The sequence below is a fragment of the Salvelinus alpinus genome, chromosome 37, assembly GCF_045679555.1.
Source record: "Salvelinus alpinus chromosome 37, SLU_Salpinus.1, whole genome shotgun sequence".
Taxonomy (NCBI): domain Eukaryota; kingdom Metazoa; phylum Chordata; class Actinopteri; order Salmoniformes; family Salmonidae; genus Salvelinus; species Salvelinus alpinus.
In genome coordinates this window covers 9117457-9138240 of record NC_092122.1, presented here as the reverse complement: position 1 = coordinate 9138240, position 20784 = coordinate 9117457, and the positions used below count along the sequence as shown (strand labels likewise).

Genomic DNA, 20784 nt, shown 5'->3' with positions numbered 1-20784 from the left:
ACAGTGGAGTAGAGGCCAATACAGGCAGGCCGCATGTCGCATCATGCAATGTGTGTGTGTGTGTTCATCTCCCTTCCCTGTGTCTGCTGCCTAATGTCTGCCCCGCCCCATCCCATTCCTTCACTACAGAGAGTGGATCCTGCCCCCTCTTCCTCTATGGGGCCCCTCCACTGTCTACAGAAACACAATCATCTCCCAGGCTATTCTCCTCAAGTGGGGAATAAATAAATAACCCCATAACACAAACACAATGGAACAGGAGTCCAGTGAAACTGTAGAAGGTCATCTGATTGGACCCTGCTGCTGGAAAGGACGCAGTGCTGTAGGAGCCTCTGTAATACATCTGAACACACCGTCCCCCTGTGTCTGTTCAGCACACACACACACACACACACACACACACACACACACACACACGACAGACAGACACACACACACACACACACACACACGACAGACAGACACACAAGGATGACAGGCACACACACACACACACTCATGACAGGCACACACACATACTCATGACAGGCACACACACACTCACACACACACAAGGATGACAAGCACACACACACACACACACACAAATGACAGGCACACACACACACACACACACAGAGATGCATACACACAGAAGCTTTTACACACTTGATTATTTAACACACACATAAAAAGGGCGCTGTCCCTGGTCCGGGGGCACTGGCTGACACAGACTAGGTGATATTTGTACAGCAGTCATGCTGAATCTCTGTTCCTGCTGCTTCTCCGTGTTGAGTAAATGATGTGTTCTTTGCTTCCTTATCGTACAACGCTGAGTTCAAACAGAAAGGGAGATCAGAGCCTGGGCGCTACGGCAACCACCCCCGCTGGGCTGGCGCAACCCACCGCGTTCATTTATGCTCACGGTTTATTAACTGGACAGAAGGAAAGGAAGTGCAGTATGGTGAGAAGAAGTTTTGGTGGAGACAGGAAAGACATGTCATGCAATGTTAGGTGTTGTATCAATGGTGTGAGGTAAGGCATGGTCATACCAGTGTTTGGTAACCTGGCAGTCAGCCAGACACCTCAATGTAACTTAGGAGTGTACTTCAAGGAGTTGAAGGAAAAAGACAGGCAGATGGATAGGGAGTACAAACACACACTATAAAATAGCTTTGGAGTGAAACACACACTAAACACACACTACATAATAGCTTTGGAGTGAAACACACACACACACACACACTATAAAACACACACACACACACACACACTATAAAACCCACACACACTACAAAATAGCTTTGGAGTGAAACACACACACACACACTATAAAACACACACACACACACATACACACACTCTAAAACCCACACACTACAAAATAGCTTTGGAGTGAAGGAGGAACAGAATGTGATAGGGCAGAGAAGAAGGAGTGTGTGAAACCCATACACACAGACGCAATCTCACACACACAAGAGACCACTTTCATCCTTCAAGAAAGGGATAGCACTAAACTACAGCAAAGTGGTGTGGTTTGGATGCTGAATCACTGAGCAGTGACAGAGCAGACTATCCTGGAGGGAGGAAGAGAGGAGGAGAGGGGGGTTGGAGAAGTGGGGACAGTTATACGAGATCTTTTAAATCCATGATGAATGTTTCCTTTGTTCAAATCCTGCAGGAGATATCCTGCCAAACAATCTCCTCTGTTGCCATTGCTTTAAAACACACACGTTATGTGATTCGGTCAGGGTTTTCCCCCCATGTTCATTAAGTCATAATCAAGATTAGGTTGCAGGGCTTTGAGAGCAGTGAAGCACGGAAATAACACTCATCCCCCTGCTAGATAGGGTCGAAGTCTGAATTATATAATCCCCAAGAGAAAGATTAGGATTGGGCATCCTTACAGAAATACAAAATTGAGTGCGTGTGTGTGTGTGTGTAACATGAGGTCTGCCATAGGCTTGACTGCCAATGCTGACCAGTCATTTATCATACACAGAGAAACACACACACACACACACACACACACACACACACACACACACACACACACACACACACACACACACACACACACACACACACACACACACACACACACACACCTTTTTGCTTACCTATCAACTCTGCACAGACCTTTTAACGAGACCCAGAGGCGTATCAGTAGAAGTGTAGAGGGGCATCTCTCCCATATCCCCTCAGTTTAGCCTCAATCTCACAATCAGCCTGTTTACTGAGAAACTTCTTGCTTTGCTGTTTTTTTAATCACTCCAGTTCCTCACAGGGGCTGGAACTGAATGCTGTAGGGGAACTAAATTGAGAGGGTAGAGTGATTACAGACACGCGCACACACACACACACACACACACACACACACACACACACACACACACACACACACACACACACACACACACACACACACACACACACACACACACAGATCGGATTCATTATAGTACACGTAGCGCTCTACTGCTAGTCAGTTCCATTATTGACCAATCAGCGTACATTCAGAGCTAGCTTGCTAAACTGAAATTAACACAGCTTAGTGACAAAAGGCTCTCATGACAAAAGGCCCATAGCCCCAAATCACGCAAGACCAGGAAATGGGTTCTGCTCTGCTGAGCCTGCTGCTTCATGCTCATTAGGACAGTGGGCTCCATTTTGGCTCTGATTTAGGCAGTTCCTCCCAGTGAGGAGGTTCTGTCATACGGAGAGGGTTACTATGTGCTCCATCGTGTGGCTGCAGGACTCTATATTAGTAAGGCTCCATGTGTGGGTGAGTGTGGGAGGGGACTTGAAAGGGGTATTGTAGTTTGGTCGTAGGCTTGCCCAGGTAATTGGCAAAGGTGGTTGCGTTTGAGAGAGGTTTTGTGTATCTTTGGGTATGCAGGGGGAGTGTGTGTGTGTGAGGGTGTTATTTTGGATATACCTCCGCTTGCCGGGAAGGTATCGTTCCAGGTACACTGTGTAGTGTGTGTGTGTGTGTGTGTGCGTGTGTGTTTCTGTTCCCTGGGCTGTGTGAGGCAGCATAACAATGACAGCCCATCACAGCTGCGAGATAATAGGCAGGGGGAAGAGTGCAGGGATACATTTACCAATCCCCTTCACCTCGTTCACCCTGGGATTTAAAAACATTTAAAAACAAAACGCTTTTCACATCAGTCTGATGTCCGCATTAATTCACATCTGTCCATAAGCCACTGGAAAGCTCCCCGCATTTCATGGAAATATGGAATTACATGAGAGAGAGAGAGAGAGAGAGAGAGAGAGAGAGAGAGAGAGTCATGCTCAACATGAGCTCCTGATATATTTGATTTTTTAGGTTTTTAGAATGAGATAAACACTCTAATCGAAGAAGAATTCCAGACAAGAAGTGATGAACAACAACTCTATACATTCAGAATAGAAAAAAAAAGTAACTTTGCGCCTCAAGTTAAGAAGTCTTGAGTCTAGCTAGCTAGCTACACAACAAAGACCCAGCCAGCAGACTAACAAGCTAGCCATAAGAAACGAGCTAGAACAAACCTAACAAGGTCAGTTAATACAACTACATCAAACGACCAAACTGAGTGAGTAAACCAAAAAGGAGCACGGACTAACTGTAAACATATCTTCAGTCTTTTGTGTGAGGATTTTTCACTATATTTGCTGATTTTTGAAAGTAGCGCGAACAGCAGACGAACAAATCGGTTGCCATGGCAACGGGGCAGCAGAACAGCGCAGCAGTAGCGGTAGTAGCAGAGCGCACAGACACCATGTCCCCACTCCCCCTCAGCGCAGAATCCATTCTCTACCCAAAAAAGGTCAAAAATGACACAATGAGGAAAGCTTTCAAACAGAAACTACTAGAGGAGAGGCCAGAAACCCTTTTTGCAGACCTCTACAAAAACGGTGACGTGAGTAATCTCATCTTCCTCACTGACCAGCCAAATGCATGGCGCTCAGCAGTCTGCTCTCACTACCCATGCATAAAGAAAGAGGGAATCTGTAATGGGTGGAAGCTGAAAATCAAAGAGACAGACGACCCTGACAGCACCATGATAACAATCAACCTCTACAAGACTGGGACTGTCATGGTGCAAGGTAACATCAGGCTGTTTGAAACAGACTTTCAGACCATTAAGGAGAGAGCGGAGAGAGAGAAGGACACCACCAGTGACATGCCCTCCCACAAGACAAACTCCCCCAGCACCACCCTCACCCTTACCCTCCCCACCCAACAAGGCACATCCAGCACCTCTCTTCCCACCATAGTGGAGGACACGCCCCAAGAGGAGAGCGACCCCCTCAGTGCAGAGCAGGCTCAGGCCCTCCTCACCACCATGGCTGCCATGAGGGATGAGTTCACCAAACTGGAGGGGGAGGTGGTCCTGCTCAGGGAGAGCGTGAGCAAACAGCAACCAGACAACCACACCTTAGAGGAGCTCCTAACCAAGGTGAGGACAGAGCAGGACAGCAGCCTTGCAACACAGCTGAAAGAGGTTCAGCAAGAGAGAGACGGACTCAAGAGAGAGCTGGCTGATCTAACAAAGGAGGTGAGAGAGCTCCAAAAAGACAGGCAGAGCAGCAATAAGGAGCTGACCGCACTAAGAGAGGAGCTGCAGGAGAGAAAGAGAGCAGAGGACAGGCTGCAGGAGCAGATAGATCACCACCCTATGACCTGCCCTCACACAGCAGAGGAGCCCAGCTCAACCAGCCAGACTTCCCCAGCCCTGGCTGCTGCACCCCTCCTCCCCAACCCACAGAACAGCCTCCCACTGACAGTGGCACCCACACAGACCAGCCACACCCCAGCTCCAACACCCACCAGCCCCCCCTCTGCCCCCCCCAGTCCAGAAGAAACACTGGCTGACATCGTCCTGTTAATGGACTCAAATGGGAAGTATGTTCAGGAGAAGAAACTTTTCCCTAGACACAAAACGAGAAAGGTGTGGTGCCCAACAACGCAAAGTGCCATGGAGCTGCTTGATAAGAACCATCTCGGGTCGCCAAGCCACATAATCATACATACCGGAAGCAACGACCTGCGTGCTCAGCAGGAGAGGGTGGCGACTTCACTACGGGGAGTGATTGAGAAGGCCTCCGCAATCTTCCCCAACTCAAGAATCATAGTGTCAACCCTTCTACAGAGGAGGGACTTCCACCCTGCCACAATCCAAAGAATAAACGCCAGCCTATCCCGGGACTGTGCCCTGCGACCCAATGTACACCTGGCCCACCATCCCACCCTCGATCTGGACTGTCTCTATGACCATGTTCACCTGTACAGGGAGACAGTCCCCATCCTTGCCAAGACTCTCAAGGACGTCGCTTTAAACCGCAGCCCGAACTCTCCACCCAGGAACAGCGGAGCAATCTCCACCCCGCCGAGATCACCGAGACAACATCCCGGACCAGCACCCTGGACCCCCCAGCCACGACCACAGCACCACCAACCTCAATGCCCACCACAGCCAGCGCAGCACAGACCACCCCAGCCCAGCTTCAGAGCCACCCAGATGAGGCCTACCACCCCCCTCCTCCCCACCGCAGACCCACACCTGGAGGAGCCACAGCCCAGCAGGCAGAGCTACGCACAGGCTGTGAGAGGAGCAACTGGCCCAGCCCCCACCAACCAAATGAGTGACATTAAACAAATGCTGAGTCTACTATGCTCACATGTGATGGGCCGAGGGTCATGGTAAGATGAGCACAAGAACTCCACCATTCTCACACTACATCCACCCAAGTGGCATGACACAAATTCTATCTAAATGATAAACAAATCACATTTGCAAAATAAGAGTTTACTTAAATTGAAAAATCCTATTTTAATGGTTCTTCTTGGATTGTGAGTGTTTGTCTCATTTTGAAAGGTAAAGAAAAGAGAAAAAAAAAAGTTATGAAGTCTTTTTACGTTGCATGTTGGAATATACAAGGATTGAAGTCCTCTGCTTTTGGGCTAAAGAGCAGAAACCCAGACTTCCTGAAAGAAATTGATGATGTTGATATTTTAGTACTACAGGAAACATGGTGCAGAGGTGATGTTTCCACTGGCTGTCCACTAGGTTATAGGGAGATAATCATACCATCCACTAAATTAAAAGGAATCAAACAGGGCAGAGACTCAGGGGGAATGCTAATATGGTATAAATCTGAACTAATTCATTCAATCGAATTGATCAAAACAGGAGAATTCTTTATCTGGTTAAAAATCAACAAGGAAGCTATCTTGACAGATAAAAATGTCTTCCTCTGTGCCACATACATTCCCCCCTCAGAGTCACCCTACTTCAACGAAGAGAGCTTCTCCATTCTAGAGGGAGAGATTAGTCACTTTCAGGCCCAAGGCAACGTACTGGTCTGTGGAGACCTGAATGCTAGAATAGCAGAAGAACAAGACACTATTAACAGTCATGGGGATAAACACCTACCAGGAAGCAATAACCTTTCCCTCCCCACATACCCCCACAGAAACAACTATGACAAAGTGAAAAACAAAAATGGATTACAGCTCCTGAGGCTCTGTCGAACACTGGGTCTGTACATAGTCAATGGCAGGCTGAGAGGAGACTCTTTTGGTAGGTACACCTACAGCTCATCCCTTGGCAGCAGCACTGTAGACTACTTCCTCACCGACCTAAACCCAGAGTCTCTCAGAGCCTTCACAGTCAGCCCACTAACACCTCTCTCAGACCACAGTAAAATCACAGTGTATCTGAGAAGAGCAGAACCCAACCATGAAGCATCATGGCCCAATAAATTACATGGTACTAAACAAGCCTATAGATGGAGTGCAAACAGTACAGACATCTACCAAAAAGCAATTAGTAGCCAAAAAATACAATCTCTCCTGGACAACTTTTTAGCCTTAACATTCTCCTTCAGCAATGAAGGTGTAAATTTGGCCGTTAGGAACATAAACTTTATATTTGACAAATTAGCCTCCTTGGCTAATCTAAAGAAGCATAAGAGCAAACCAAAAATAACAGATAATGAAAAATGGTTTGATAATGATTGCAAAAATCTAAGAAAGTCATTGAGAAATATATCTAATCAAAAACACAGAGAACCAGACAACAAAAATATACGCCTTCAATATGGGGAAACACTGAAGCAATACAAACGCACCCTAAGAACAAAAAAGGAACAGCACATTAGAAATCAGCTGGATGGAATTGAGGAATCCATAGAATCAAACCACTTCTGGGAGAATTGGAATAAATTAAACAAACCTCATCATGAGGAGTTGGCTATCCAAAATGGGGATATGTGGAGAAATCACTTTGCAAACCTCTACAGCAATATAACAAAGAGCCCAGAACAAAAAGATATACAAGATAAATTACAAATCCTTGAATTAGCAGTCAAAGACTATCAGAATCCTGTGGATACCCAAATTACAGAAGAAGAATTATTGGAAAAAATATGCAATCTCCAACCCAAAAAGGCCTGTGGTGCTGATGGGATTTTAAATGAAATGATCAAATATACAGACCACAAATTCAAATTGGCTATACTCAAACTCTTCAACATTATCCTCACTGCAGGTATTTTCCCCGATATTTGGAACCAGGGATTGATCACACCAATCTATAAAAATGGAGACAAATTTGACCCAAATAATTACAGAGGAATATGCGTTAACAGCAACTTGGGGAAAATTCTCTGCAGTATTATAAATAGCAGACTACATCATTTCCTTGACGAACACAACGTCCTGAGCAGAAGCCAGATTGGATTTCTAAAAAATTATCGTACAACAGACCACATTTACACCCTCCACACTCTAATTGATAAACAAGTTAACCAAAACAAAGGCAAAATCTACTCGTGTTTTGTAGATTTCAAGAAAGCATTTGATTCAATTTGGCACGAAGGTCTTTTTTATAAACTAATAGAAAGTGGTATTGGAGGGAAAACATATGATTTTATTAAATCAATGTACACTAAAAACAAATGTGCGGTTAAAATTGGCAACAAGCAAACAGACTTCTTCTCTCAGGGGCGGGGAGTGAAACAGGGCTGCCCAATAAGTCCAACATTATTTAACATCTACATTAATGAATTGGCAAAAACATTAGAAGAATCGGCAGCACCTGGTATCACCCTACACAACACTGAAATCAAGTGTCTGCTGTACGCAGATGACCTGGTGCTGCTGTCTCCCACTAAAGAGGGGTTACAGCAACACCTAGATCATCTTCACAGGTTCTGTCAGACTTGGGCTCTGACCGTTAACCTAAAAAAAAACAAATATAATGATATTCCAAAAAAGGTCCGGAAATAAGGATGACAAATATAAATTCTATTTGGACACAGTTCTATTAGAACACACCAAAAACTACACATATCTAGGACTAAATATCAGCAACACAGGTAGCTTTCACATGGCTGTGAATGAGCTGAGAGACAAAGCAAGAAGAGCATTCTATGCCATTAAAAGGAACATCAAAATTGAAATTCCAATTAGAATCTGGCTCAAAATTTTTCAATCAGTTATAGAACCAATTGCTCTATATGGCAGTGAAGTATGGGGTCCGCTGTCTAATAATGAATTTACTAAATGGGACAAACATCCAATTGAAGTATTGCATGCAGAGTTTTGCAAGACTGTATTGCAAGTACAAAGAAAAACTCCAAATAACGCATGTAGGGCAGAATTGGGCCAATATCCCCTCCTCATTCGAATAGAAAAAAGAGCCATCAAATTTTACAACCATCTAAAAACAAGTGACCCTAAAACATTCCATCACACAGCTCTACAATGTCAAGAGATGAAACCAGAGAAGAGTCCCCTCAGCCAGCTGGTTCTGAGGCTCAGTTCACCAACCCAAACCAACCCCATAGAGCCTCGGGACAGCCCTCAGAAAATCTGGCCCAACCAAATCATCACAAAACAAAAAGAAAAATATATAACCTATTGGAAAGACACCACAAAAAATCAAAGTAAACTTCAATGCTATTTGGCTCTAAACAGACAGTACATGGTGGCAGACTATCTGACCACTGTGACTGATAGAAAACTGAGGAAAACATTGACTAGGTATAGACTCAGTGAGCACAGTCTGGCTATAGAGACCGGTCGTCACAGACAAACCTGGCTGCCCAGGGAGGACAGGCTGTGCTCACTCTGCTCCAGGGGAGAGGTAGAGACAGAAGTGCATTTCCTACTACACTGTGACAAATACTCAGACCTAAGAGCATATTTCTTTCCCAAAATTATAATTCAATACAAAGAATTTGAAACTATAAAAGATGAAGAAAAACTCAAATATTTATTGGGTGAAAAGCCAAAATGTGCAGTTTTGGCAGCCAAATATGTGTCCTCCTGCCACAGCCTGAGGGACAGCCAGTGAAAAATGCAAAGTAATGTTGATAATATTTCCCATTTAGCTTAGTTTTGTTTTGTCTTTCGTACCAGGTCATGTGTCTTCTCAGTCATGTTGACACTGGTCTACTACTGTTGCTTTAATGTATTGTTGTTCTGATTAATATTGTTGTTGTAGCTGTTATTAATGGTAATCCCATGTCCACTACTACTATTATTATTGCTGTTAATCCCACCATTTATTTATATATAAATATATATATATTTTGTGTATATATATACATATATATTTTATTTAAATTTTTCGATATGTATACTTTGACAATGTAAGTAATAATAACTTGCCATGTCAATAAAGTCAATTGAATTGAATTGAATTGAATTGAGAGAGAGAGAGACAGAGAGAGAGAGAGAGACAGAGAGAGAGAGAGAGAGAGAGAGAGAGAGAGAGAGAGAGAGAGAGAGACAGAGAGAGACAGAGACAGAGAGAGACAGAGACAGAGAGAGAAAGAGAAGGGAGAGATGGAGTCAGTGAGAAGGAGAGGTGACTGAAGGAGACATGTATAATACATGTCATGTCATTGAGAGATAGAGAGAGAGGTATTGTAATGCAGAGGATGGCGATGGTGCTGAGGGCCAGGGTCAGCCCCTCTCTAGTCCTCTTTAGGAATAGGAAGGCAGAGGAACGTGCCAGGAAAACCAAAAGACTAGGGCATTCAGGAAATGGTCACCCATGAATTCAACTGACAAATATGTTCCCATCTGCGCCTACAGTATGTCTTCCATAGATAGAACTCAGGGACTTGAGTTAGATGATTGCTAAAGCATAAAGACCCCTCCCTGTCTGTTTCCCTGTCTATATCACCAGCAGATTTCTTAGGGGTGGGGGTCCTATATGCTCGATGCTTTTGCAATCATCTCCCTCAGGCATGAGTTGTATTTACACAATCCATGTAGGCAGTCACAGTAGGTGATGTTATGTGGCTGTCGAACTCGAACGTCCCTCTATAATGTCTGCAGTAAGTGCACACTGCTTGACGTCCTATATGGTATAGCAGGTAGGTAATCATCTGAACACACTCCCCCTCACACTGCAAGGTTCACTCAGTTTCTCCTTTACCAACATAACCCACTTACGTTATAATCTCCATCATTTCACATCTACACTAACAGCTTTAACAAGAAACCTTACACACACACCACAGGAGGTTGGTGGTACCTTAATTGGGGAGGATGGGCTCGTGGTAGCGGCTGGAGCGGAATGGGTGGAATGGTATCAAATACATGGTTTGATGCCATTCCATTCGCTCCGTTCCAGACATTACTATGAGCAGCCTCCACTGACTCACACACACTCTCTCTCACACACACACACACACACATTTTTTCCCATGGCAGACCAAACTCTTTGGCCCTTTAAAAACCTGCTGTGTGTAAATAAATGTGACTGTCACAACTTCTGCCGAAGTCGATGCCTCTCCTTGTTCGGGAGGTGTTCGGTGGTCGACGTCGCCGGTCTTCTAGCCATCACCGATCCATTTTTCATTTTCGATTTGTTTTGTCTCGTTTTTCCACACACCTGGTTCTCATTTCCCTCATTATGTGTTGTGTATTTAACCCTCTGTTCCCCCCATGTCTTTGTGTGGTATTGTTTATTGTAAGTCCTTGTGCACATTATGTTTGACTGGTGCGCGTCGGGTTATTGTGCCCATACTTTGTATTTCTTATGCCGTTGGTTTTACTATTAAACTGCTCCGGCTATTATCAAGTTCTGCTCTCCTGCGTCTGACTTCCCTGCCACCAGATACACACCCCTTACAGTGACTCTGGATGACAACATACTTAAAATTAGTATTTAAAATTAGAGTGGTGTTCCTGAAGAAGTTAAATCTGCTTCGCGATACTGGTGTCGTCCCGGCCCTAACACACACACACACACACACACACACACACACACACACACACACACACACACACACACACACACACACACACACACACACACACACACACACACACACACACACACACACACACACACACACACACACACACACACAACTGTATAGGTAGGATAATGATGTTCTACAGAGAGGCAGTGTGGTACCAGAGTGGTAGTGAATAGGCTGCTAGGGAAACGGACAGGGCTCCATGCTGATTGTATTAGCATGTTAATAGTATTCAGTTCTATTTCTGGCTGCTGGTTATTAATACTGAGGCCCAGCGCTGAGAGCAGCCCCTTCATTAGTAACTCTGCAGATACCACGGACCAAGATGTACTGACACACGCAAGCACACACACACACACACACACAAAAAACACACACACACACACACAAATAATGACACACGCACACACGGATGGACAAAGACACACGCACGCACGGGGACACACACACACACACACACCGGCAGACATGCATAAAATGCCTAAAACTTTGTTAGTGGCACTATAGCACTGTTAAGCTTCACGGTCGTTTCCTTGTTTTCTTGGCGACATTAAAATTAAATGTACACTCGCTGCGCCTTGGTCTCCTTCCGACGACGGCCGTGACACCCAGTGTCTGTTGGAAAGCAGACTGAACCAGGTTTTCCTCTAGGATTTAGCCTGTGCTTAGCTCTATTCCATTTATTTTTTATAATTTAAAAAACTCCTTAGTCCTTGCCAATGACAAGCATATCCATAACATGCAGCCCCACCATGCTTGAAAATATGAAGAGTGGAAACTCAGTGATGTGTTGGATTTGCCCCAAACATAACGCTTTGTTTTCAGGATATAAAGTTAATTTCTTTGCCACATTCTTTGAAGTTTTACTTTAGTTCCTTATTGCAAACAGGATGCATGTTTTGGAATATTTATATTCTGTACTGACTTCCATCGTTTCACTCTGTCATTTAGGTTAGTGTTGTGGAGTAACTAAAATGTTGTTGATCCATCCTCAGTTTTCTCCTATCACAGCCAATAAACTCTGTAACTGTTTTAAAGTCACCATTGTACTCATGGGGAAATCCCTGAGCGGTTTCCTTCCTCTCCGGCAACTAAGTTAGGGAGGACGCCTGTATCTTTGCAGTGACTGGGTGTATTGATACACCATCCAAAGTATAATTCATAACTTCACTATGGTCAAAAGGATATTCAATGTCTGTTTGTTTTTTTACCCATCAATAGGTGCCATTCTTTGCGAAGCATTGGAAAAACACCCTGGTCTTTGTGGTTGGTACAGTGAGGAGGTAGTCATTAAAAAATCACGTTAAAACACTATTATCGTACACAGAATGAGTCCATGCAACTTATTATGTGATTTTGAAAGCACATTTTCACATCTGAACTTAATTTAGGCTTGCCATAACAAAGGGGTTGAATACTTACTGACTCAAGACATTTCAGATTTTTTATTAATTAGTAAAAATATCTAAAAACATGATTCCACTTTGAATTTATGGGATATTGTGTGTAAGCCAGTGACACAAAATCTCAATTAATCCATTTAAAATTCATGCTGTAACACAACAAAATTAGGAAAAGGTCAAGGGGTGTGAATACCTTCTGAAGGCACTGTAGATCAGCCAAAGGTAGAGAGGCACAGAGGCTGTGATCGACCATTACAAAATCAGATATATGCAAACACTCCTGTATTGCACAAACTGAATAACACAGACACACACACACTCAATAACTGAACTTACATTGTGGACATTGTGTGGTTGTGCAACAGAGAAAAATATTTGAGCATTGAACTTGAGGCTGAGTCGGCAGGATTACAAGTCAAATCTGAGATCAGCAAAGCGAGGGTGTTGAGGTAGAGTTAGTGGTTTACTGCATGTCTACACCAGGAGTAAAAACATTACAGTAAGACACTCTGTTCTAATCAGTCGATAACGAGGCCGAGCCAGTGTGTTAAAGTTAATTATGTTTGGCCTCATTGTTTTTGAAATGAGCCTACTGGCTTTATTTGACTTGGACCCGGGCTTTCTCTAAAACAAGAGGCCAAAGGAGAATTCAATTATCTGCCAGAGTGAACCATCATCTCTAATCAATGACTAATGAAACCTCACTGCCCAGAGAACTCTAAGCCACTCAGGGCCTGGTTTGGGTACCCCGTAGTGTGTGTGTGTGAGAGTTATAATATTACGGTTACCACTGAAGTAACAGACAACTGGGCTCCATAGAGTGGTTAAACCACAGTACGCCTCTAAGAAAGGAGATCGAGAGGGAGAGCAGAGAGGAAGAGGCATCGGAAGATAAGGAGCGAGGGGAGTGCAGAGGGAGACACATACTCATATTCATAAATCCTTGAGAGCTATGTACACACAGGCTCCCTAGCTGCTAATTAGGAACGTCCAGAAGATACATTGAGCAGATGCTCCACTGAACTACGAAAACAAATCTCTCTTTCTCTCTCTTTTCCTCTGGGTGTGATACAGTCAATTGTGCTGAGTCACAGAACATTGTCTCAAAAAGGCATAATTACACTCACACCCCAGGTCATTAAGATTTGATGAGAGCTGGGTCTCTATCTCTGCCGGTCTGTCCAGGTGTGTTGTTGTGTGAGCAGCTGGGCAGGCAGAGTGACAGCACAGTAATCTAATATCCATAGAGTAACAGAGAGATGGCAGCTCCATCACTCAGCAGGCACCACCAGTCCCTTTCCATCCACCTTTCATTCAGTCACCCACACACAGACACTGACTCAGTTTACAGTGAAGGGGAAGGAAGGAGGGAATACAAAAAATAGATTTTTACAATACACAATAAACAAATAACCTCATGACAATTCATAGACAGATCTTATGCATAAAGTATATCATGTTGCAGATTTCTCCGAACCCCTTTCATAAAATATAATAACACTTCAACCTTGTGCACAATAGAAAAAGTAAAATATCCCTTTCAACCTTACAGTGCAGTAAAAAGTATACAGCAATATCGTACAGGGAGGACTGGTAATGCACATTTGAAGGAAAACTTTAAAGTTGAACACTCAAGAAAAAACGATCTTATAAAAAAGTACATGTCATGTTTTAACAGATTTCAAGCTAATCTTATTATTTAACGTTTGTTAACTTTTGTCTCTGAAGTGTCTAAGGGCACTATAAAGGGTCCATATAAAGGGTTAACTCCATCCCCTTACTGTTCCAAAGTGCATAGCAATATTGTGTGACGCAGAAATTGTACTGTAGATATAACTTCACTCAGTGAAACTTCAGTGGAGAGACATAGTATATTGAGCACACTATCGCAAACTCTTTGGAAATCTCTTAAAACGCTAAACATGATCAACTTTTAATAATACAGACAGAAGGAACAAAGAAAATAGCCACAAACAGGTGAGTAGAGAGATTGCAAGGATGTTTTATGTATTCTCTTGTTTTCTTTTTTTATTTATTTTTTTAAATTTTATCCCCTTTTCTCCCCAATTTTTGTGGTATCCAATCGCTAGTAATTACTATCTTGTCTCATCGCTACAACTCCCGTACGGGCTCGGGAGAGACGAAGGTCGAAAGTCATGCGTCCTCCGAAGCACAACCCAACCTAGCCGCACTGCTTCTTAACACAGCGCGCCTCCAACCCGGAAGCCAGCCGCACCAATGTGTCGGAGGAAACACCGTGCACCCGCCCCCTCGGTTAGCGCGCACTGCGCCCGGCCCGCCACAGGAGTCGCTGGAGCGCGATGAGACAAGGATATCCCTACCGGCCAAACCCTCCCTAACCCGGACGACGCTAAGCCAATTGTGCGTCGCCCCACGGACCTCCCGGTCGCGGCCGGCTGCGACAGAGCCTGGGCGCGAACCCAGACTCTGGTGGCGCAGCATAGCACTGCGATGCAGTGCTCTAGACCACTGCGCCACCCGGGAGGCCCCTCTTGTTTTCTTAATTTAATGTAGAGACATAATTTGGGTTAAATTCTCTTTGGTAAAATGACTCATTTATATGCCATGTAAAGAAATGATTTATCAAGATTGATCCCATATGTGATCCGATCAGAATAAAACATCTCAACTGGAAACTATGAACAGCAGCACCACAGGGTACTGACTCCAGGAAATGCTTTATGGTTTCACCTCTGGTTTCTGTCTAGATTTGGAAACCTCCAGCAGTCGCCTGTCTGTGCTCAGTCTGTCTACATGTGTTTACTGAGCCAGTCACCACTTCATATGGACACAACTTCTGCAAGGCCTGTATCAGCGGGTATTGGGTTACCACTGACCTGAGCCAGTGTCCAATGTGTAAGGAGAAATTCTACAGAAGACCTGAGCTTCGTGTCAACACAATGTTGAGAGGTTGCAGAAAATGTTAAGATAATGATCAACGGTCAAAATGAGTCCTCTGCCTAACCTGGAGAAGTGTCCTGTGACATCTGCACGGGGAAGAGACCTTGAAGTCTCAGCTTTAAAGAGACACAAGCTGATCAATCCTGTGCAGAACCTAGAAGACAAGATGTGTAAGAAGCACAACAGACCTCTAGAGCTGTTCTGTAGGACTGACAAGATGTGTGTGTGTCAGTTCTGCACAGACCACAAGTGTCATGACACTGTCCCTCTAGAGGAAGAGCGTGGAGAGAGGAAGGCTCAGCTTAGGAAGACTGACGCAGAAGTTCAGCATATGATCCAGCATATGATCCAAACACTCAGTAGATCTCAGCAAGAGAGAAGCAGAGAGAGAGATATCAGACAGTGTACAGGTCTTCACTGATCTGGTGCGCTCCATTGAGAGAAGCCAGGCTGAGCTCATTGAGGTGATTGAGGAGAAGCAGAAAGCAGCAGAGAGGCAGGCTGAAGGGCTCATTAAAGAGCTGGAGCAGGAAATCACTGAGCTACAGACGAGAAGCACTGAGCTGGAGCAGCTCTCACACACTGAGGACCACCTCCACCTCCTACAGAGCTGTCCATCCCTCTGCACCCCTCCACCCACCAAAGTCTGGTCTGAGATCAGCGTTCACAGTGATCTGTGTGTGGGGACTGTGAGGAGAGCTGTGTCTCAACTGAAGGATACACTAAATAAAGATATGATGAGTGAAGTGAAGAAGTTGTGTGATGCTGAGTTGAAGAGGATTCAGCAGTATGCAGTGGATGTGACTCTGGATCCTGATATAGCACATCCCTACATCATCATGTCTGAAGATAGGAAACAAGTGAGACATGGAAAAACATCAATTAATCTTCCTGACAACCCAAAAATGTTTGATTGTTTTGGCAATGTTTTGGGAAAAGAGGGCTTCTCCTCAGGGAGATTTTACTATGAGGTGACTGTCAATGGGAAGACTGACTGGACTTTAGGAGTGGCCAGAGAGTCCATCAACAGGAAGGGGAAAATCACACTGACCCATGAGAATGGATACTGGACTGTGTGGCTGAGGAATGGAAATTAGTACATTGCTAACTCTAGCCCCACTGCCCCCCTCTCCCTGAAAGAGAATCCCCAGAAGGTGGGGGTGTTTGTGGATTATGAGGAGGGTCAGGTCTCCTTTTATGATGTGGAGGCCAGGTCTCATATCTACTCTTTCACTGACTGTTGTCACGCCCTGACCATAGAGAGCCATTGTTTCTCTATGGTGTAGTAGGTCAGGGCGTGACTGGGGTGTTCTAGTTTATTATTTCTATGTGGTGTTCTAGTTTATTATTTCTATGTGGTGTTCTAGTTTTCATATTTCTATGTTGGTGTGCTTGATATGGTTCCCAATTAGAGGCAGCTGGTAATCGTTGTCTCTAATTGGGGATCATATTTAGGTAGCCTTTTTCCACCTGTGTTTTGTGGGATATTGTATTTTGAGTAAGTGTATGTAGCCACGGTTCGTTTATTGTTTATGTTAAGTTTCACTATTAATAAATGATGTGGAACTCAACATTCGCTGCGCCTTGGTCCGTTTCTACAAACGATCGTGACAACTGTACCTTTGCTGAGAAACTCTATCCATACTTTTGCCTGTGGCCTAACTATGGTAGTAAACTCTGCCTGCTGATCATCTCTCCTGTCTATCACACAGACTGATTAACAATGTCACAATATTGCCTACATGCATCGATGAGGAAGGATTTTATTTTTGCAATATTACAGGTAATACGTTTACAAATCATAGATAGTCAAGTAACACCACAATTATGCATATTTACCTGATGTCCTCAATCAAATTAAAATGTAAAATATTCTCTAATCTCTCTGTTTTAACATATAAATACATGCTTTTATTTAATGAAAAGGAAAACATTCAAAGGAAATTTACTTCAATAAAAACAGTGATAAAAGTTGCATGACTGATTATTCTTAAGTCCATATATTCTTAAATTTGACACTCCATAGGTTATATGATAAAGTGGATGATGCATCACTGTGTATATTCAATGCATTCGGAAAGTATTCAGACCCCTTGACTTTTTCCACATTTTGTTACGTTACAGCCTTATTCTAAAATTGATTAACTTGTTTTTTTCCGTCATCAATCTACACACAAAACCCCATAATGACAAAGCGAAAACAGGAGATTTTGGAACCAGCAAGACTCTTCCTAGAGCTGGCCGCTCGACCAAACTGAGCAATCGGGCGAAAAGGGGCCTTGGTCAGGGAAGTGACCAAGAACCAGATGGTCATGCTGACAGAGCTCCAGAGTTCCTCTGAAGATGTGAGAACCTTCCAGAAGGACAACCATATCTGCAGCACTCCACCAATCAGGCCTTTATGGTAGAGCGGCCAGACGGAAGCCGCTCCTCAGTAAAAGGAACATGACAACCATCTTGGAGTTTGCCAAAAGGTACCTAAGGACTCTCAGACCATGAGAAACAAGATTCTCTGGTCTGATGAAACCAAGATTGAAGTCTTTGGCCTGAATGCCAAGCATCACATCTGGAGGAAACCTGGCACCATCCCTACGGTGAAGCATGGTGGTGGCAGCGTCATGCTGTGGGGATGTCTTTTAGCGGCAGGGACTGGGAGACTAGTCAGGATCGAGGGAAAGATGAATGGAGCAAAGTACAGAGAGATCCTTGATGAAAACCTGCTCAAGAGCGCTCAGGACCTCAGACTGGGGCGAAGGTTCACCTTCCAACAAGACAACGACCCTAAGCACACAACCCTAGGCACACAGACAGAACCCGGACTTCGAACATCTCTGGAGAGACCTGAAAATAGCTGTGCAGTGAAGCTCCCCATGCAACCTGACAGAGCTTGAGAGAATCTCCAGAGAAGAATGGGAGAAACTCCCCAAATACAGGTGTGCCAAGCTTGTAGGGCCATACCCAAGAAGACTCGAGGCTGTAATCGCTGCCAAAGGTACTTCAACAGTGTACTGAGTAAAGGGTCTGAATACTTATGTAAATTTGATATCAGATAATTTTTTATAAATGTGCAAAAACAAATAATTATAATAATGTTTTTGCTTTGTCATTATGGGGTATTGTGTGTAGATTGAGGGGGGGATTTCATCAATTATAAAATAAGGCTGTAACGTAACAAAATGTGGAAAAAGTCAAGGGGTCTGAATACGTTCCAAATGCACTGTATTTGCAATCAAATAACCCTCTCTACCTGCCTCTCTCAACCTCTTTGTCCCTCTTTTACACTGTCAGTCATCTGTCACAATAGTTAGCTAGAATTGATGACAATGCCTGAAAAAGAAAATGTTGCCTTCAAAATGTTTGGTGGGACAAAACAATCTCTCTACTGCCAGTAAAGAGGTTCACTACACATATTTCATGTCTTTGTGCAACAGTGCATTGGCATTAGGCAGTGGAGGCATGGACACTAAAGATTAGCTGGGTGATGTATCACAGTGTAGAGAACAGATAGCAATACAATACTGTAAACCCTTTGACCAGCTGTCACAATGCTTTCCCCTAATGTGGCAAATGTCAAATGTTCAGGTCCATTTAAAAAGCATTAGAGCCAAGTTAGGCTTTGAGTAAAACACACTCAAACTCATACACAAGCAGGCATACACATAAACACTCTCTCTCACACACACTATAGCATTAGCCAAAGGTCAGTGAGTACGCTGTTCAAGTCAATCTCCATATTTGACTACAGAAAAACACTTAGCAGATCTCCCAATTAGACCTACCCTGATGGCCTAAAGAGGCATGTAAGCTACCCAGCAGCGCGCACACACACACACACACACACACACACACACACACACACACACACACACACACACACACACACACACACACACACACACACACACACACACACACACACACACACACACACACACACACACACACACACACACAATTATCTCCAGCGCTCCATTTCATGTTGACAGACATACTCTCTGCAGAGGCTTCTTCACGTTCTACATATTTCAAAGGGTTCTGTCTGAGCAAACAGAATCTTCAAATGATTTCATCTCAAAAGAACTCACAGAAACATAAAGAAAACATATCTCCAACACACATGTACACAAGGACAAAGACACACACAGACTTCAGGGACATATTTGATACTCTTATTTGATAATCATCATCATCATCAACAACAACTTTTCAAAACCAACTTTTTTTTAAAGCACACATAAAAACAGTAAAAACACACCAACAAAATCACTTTGGATAATTGCACCACATGCACTGACTTCAAAGGTTCCTCTGAGGCCGTTGCACAGAGAGAGATAATAAATGTCACAATAGAAATTGTGTTGTGTTTCTCTGTCAATTAGAGGTCTCTTTAATAAGAGAACAAGCAAGGCAGGGGGAACGGAACCCCTCCTACGGAAAGCCACAGAGATCAAGCCTAACAAGAAACTCAACTGACAGTTCTGGTCCTCCCCTGAAGAATGAGGGACACAGTCACTGCCTCCAATCGAACACACACTATCATAAATACAGCAGATACACACACACACTAACTTGCGTTAAGTTGTATAGGTATACAGGTTTATGGAGAGATCTACTCAGAGCTGAACTCTCTGATCAGCCATATGCATTCACTCATACCGTACAACACACACACACACACACACACACACACACACTCCTCCGTCACAAACCCCCTCTGGACCTCAGCTATCTCGGTCTGAATATTTTTAAAGCAGAGGGCCCCAGTCAGAAACACATAACCCAGTGTGATGGGCCCCTCATCTCTCCTAGCTGTCTGTAAACATGCCTGCAGGAGATGACATTATCGGGCAGAGCTAACACAGACCTAATGGATATGGAGAAGGGCTAACTCACAGGGCAGAGACACGTCTCATAAACACTCTCTACGGCTGTGTTTCAAATGGCAGCGTATTAACCATATAGTACACTTCCTGTATATGAACTCAGCAAACAAATAAACGTCCTCTCACTGTCAACTGCGTTTATTTTCAGCAAACTTAACATGTGTAAATATTTGTATGAACATAAGATTCAACAACTGAGACATAAACTGAACAAGTTCCACAGACATGTGACTAACAGAAATGGAATAATGTGTCCCTGAACAAAGGGGGGTCAAAATCAAAAGTAACAGTCAGTATCTGGTGTGGCCACCAGCTGCATAAAGAACTGC

The 20784-nt window shown here is 43.9% G+C and overlaps 1 protein-coding gene and 1 pseudogene across 1 annotated transcript in view; one reads left to right on the top strand and one right to left on the bottom strand.

The window, feature by feature from the left end:
* The window catches only part of LOC139565969 (protein O-mannosyl-transferase TMTC1-like), a 93946-nt gene that overhangs the window by 55020 nt on the left and 18142 nt on the right, over positions 1-20784 (bottom strand). The window lies entirely within an intron of this gene.
* LOC139565970 (E3 ubiquitin-protein ligase TRIM39-like) lies at positions 14508-17674 on the top strand (annotated as a pseudogene).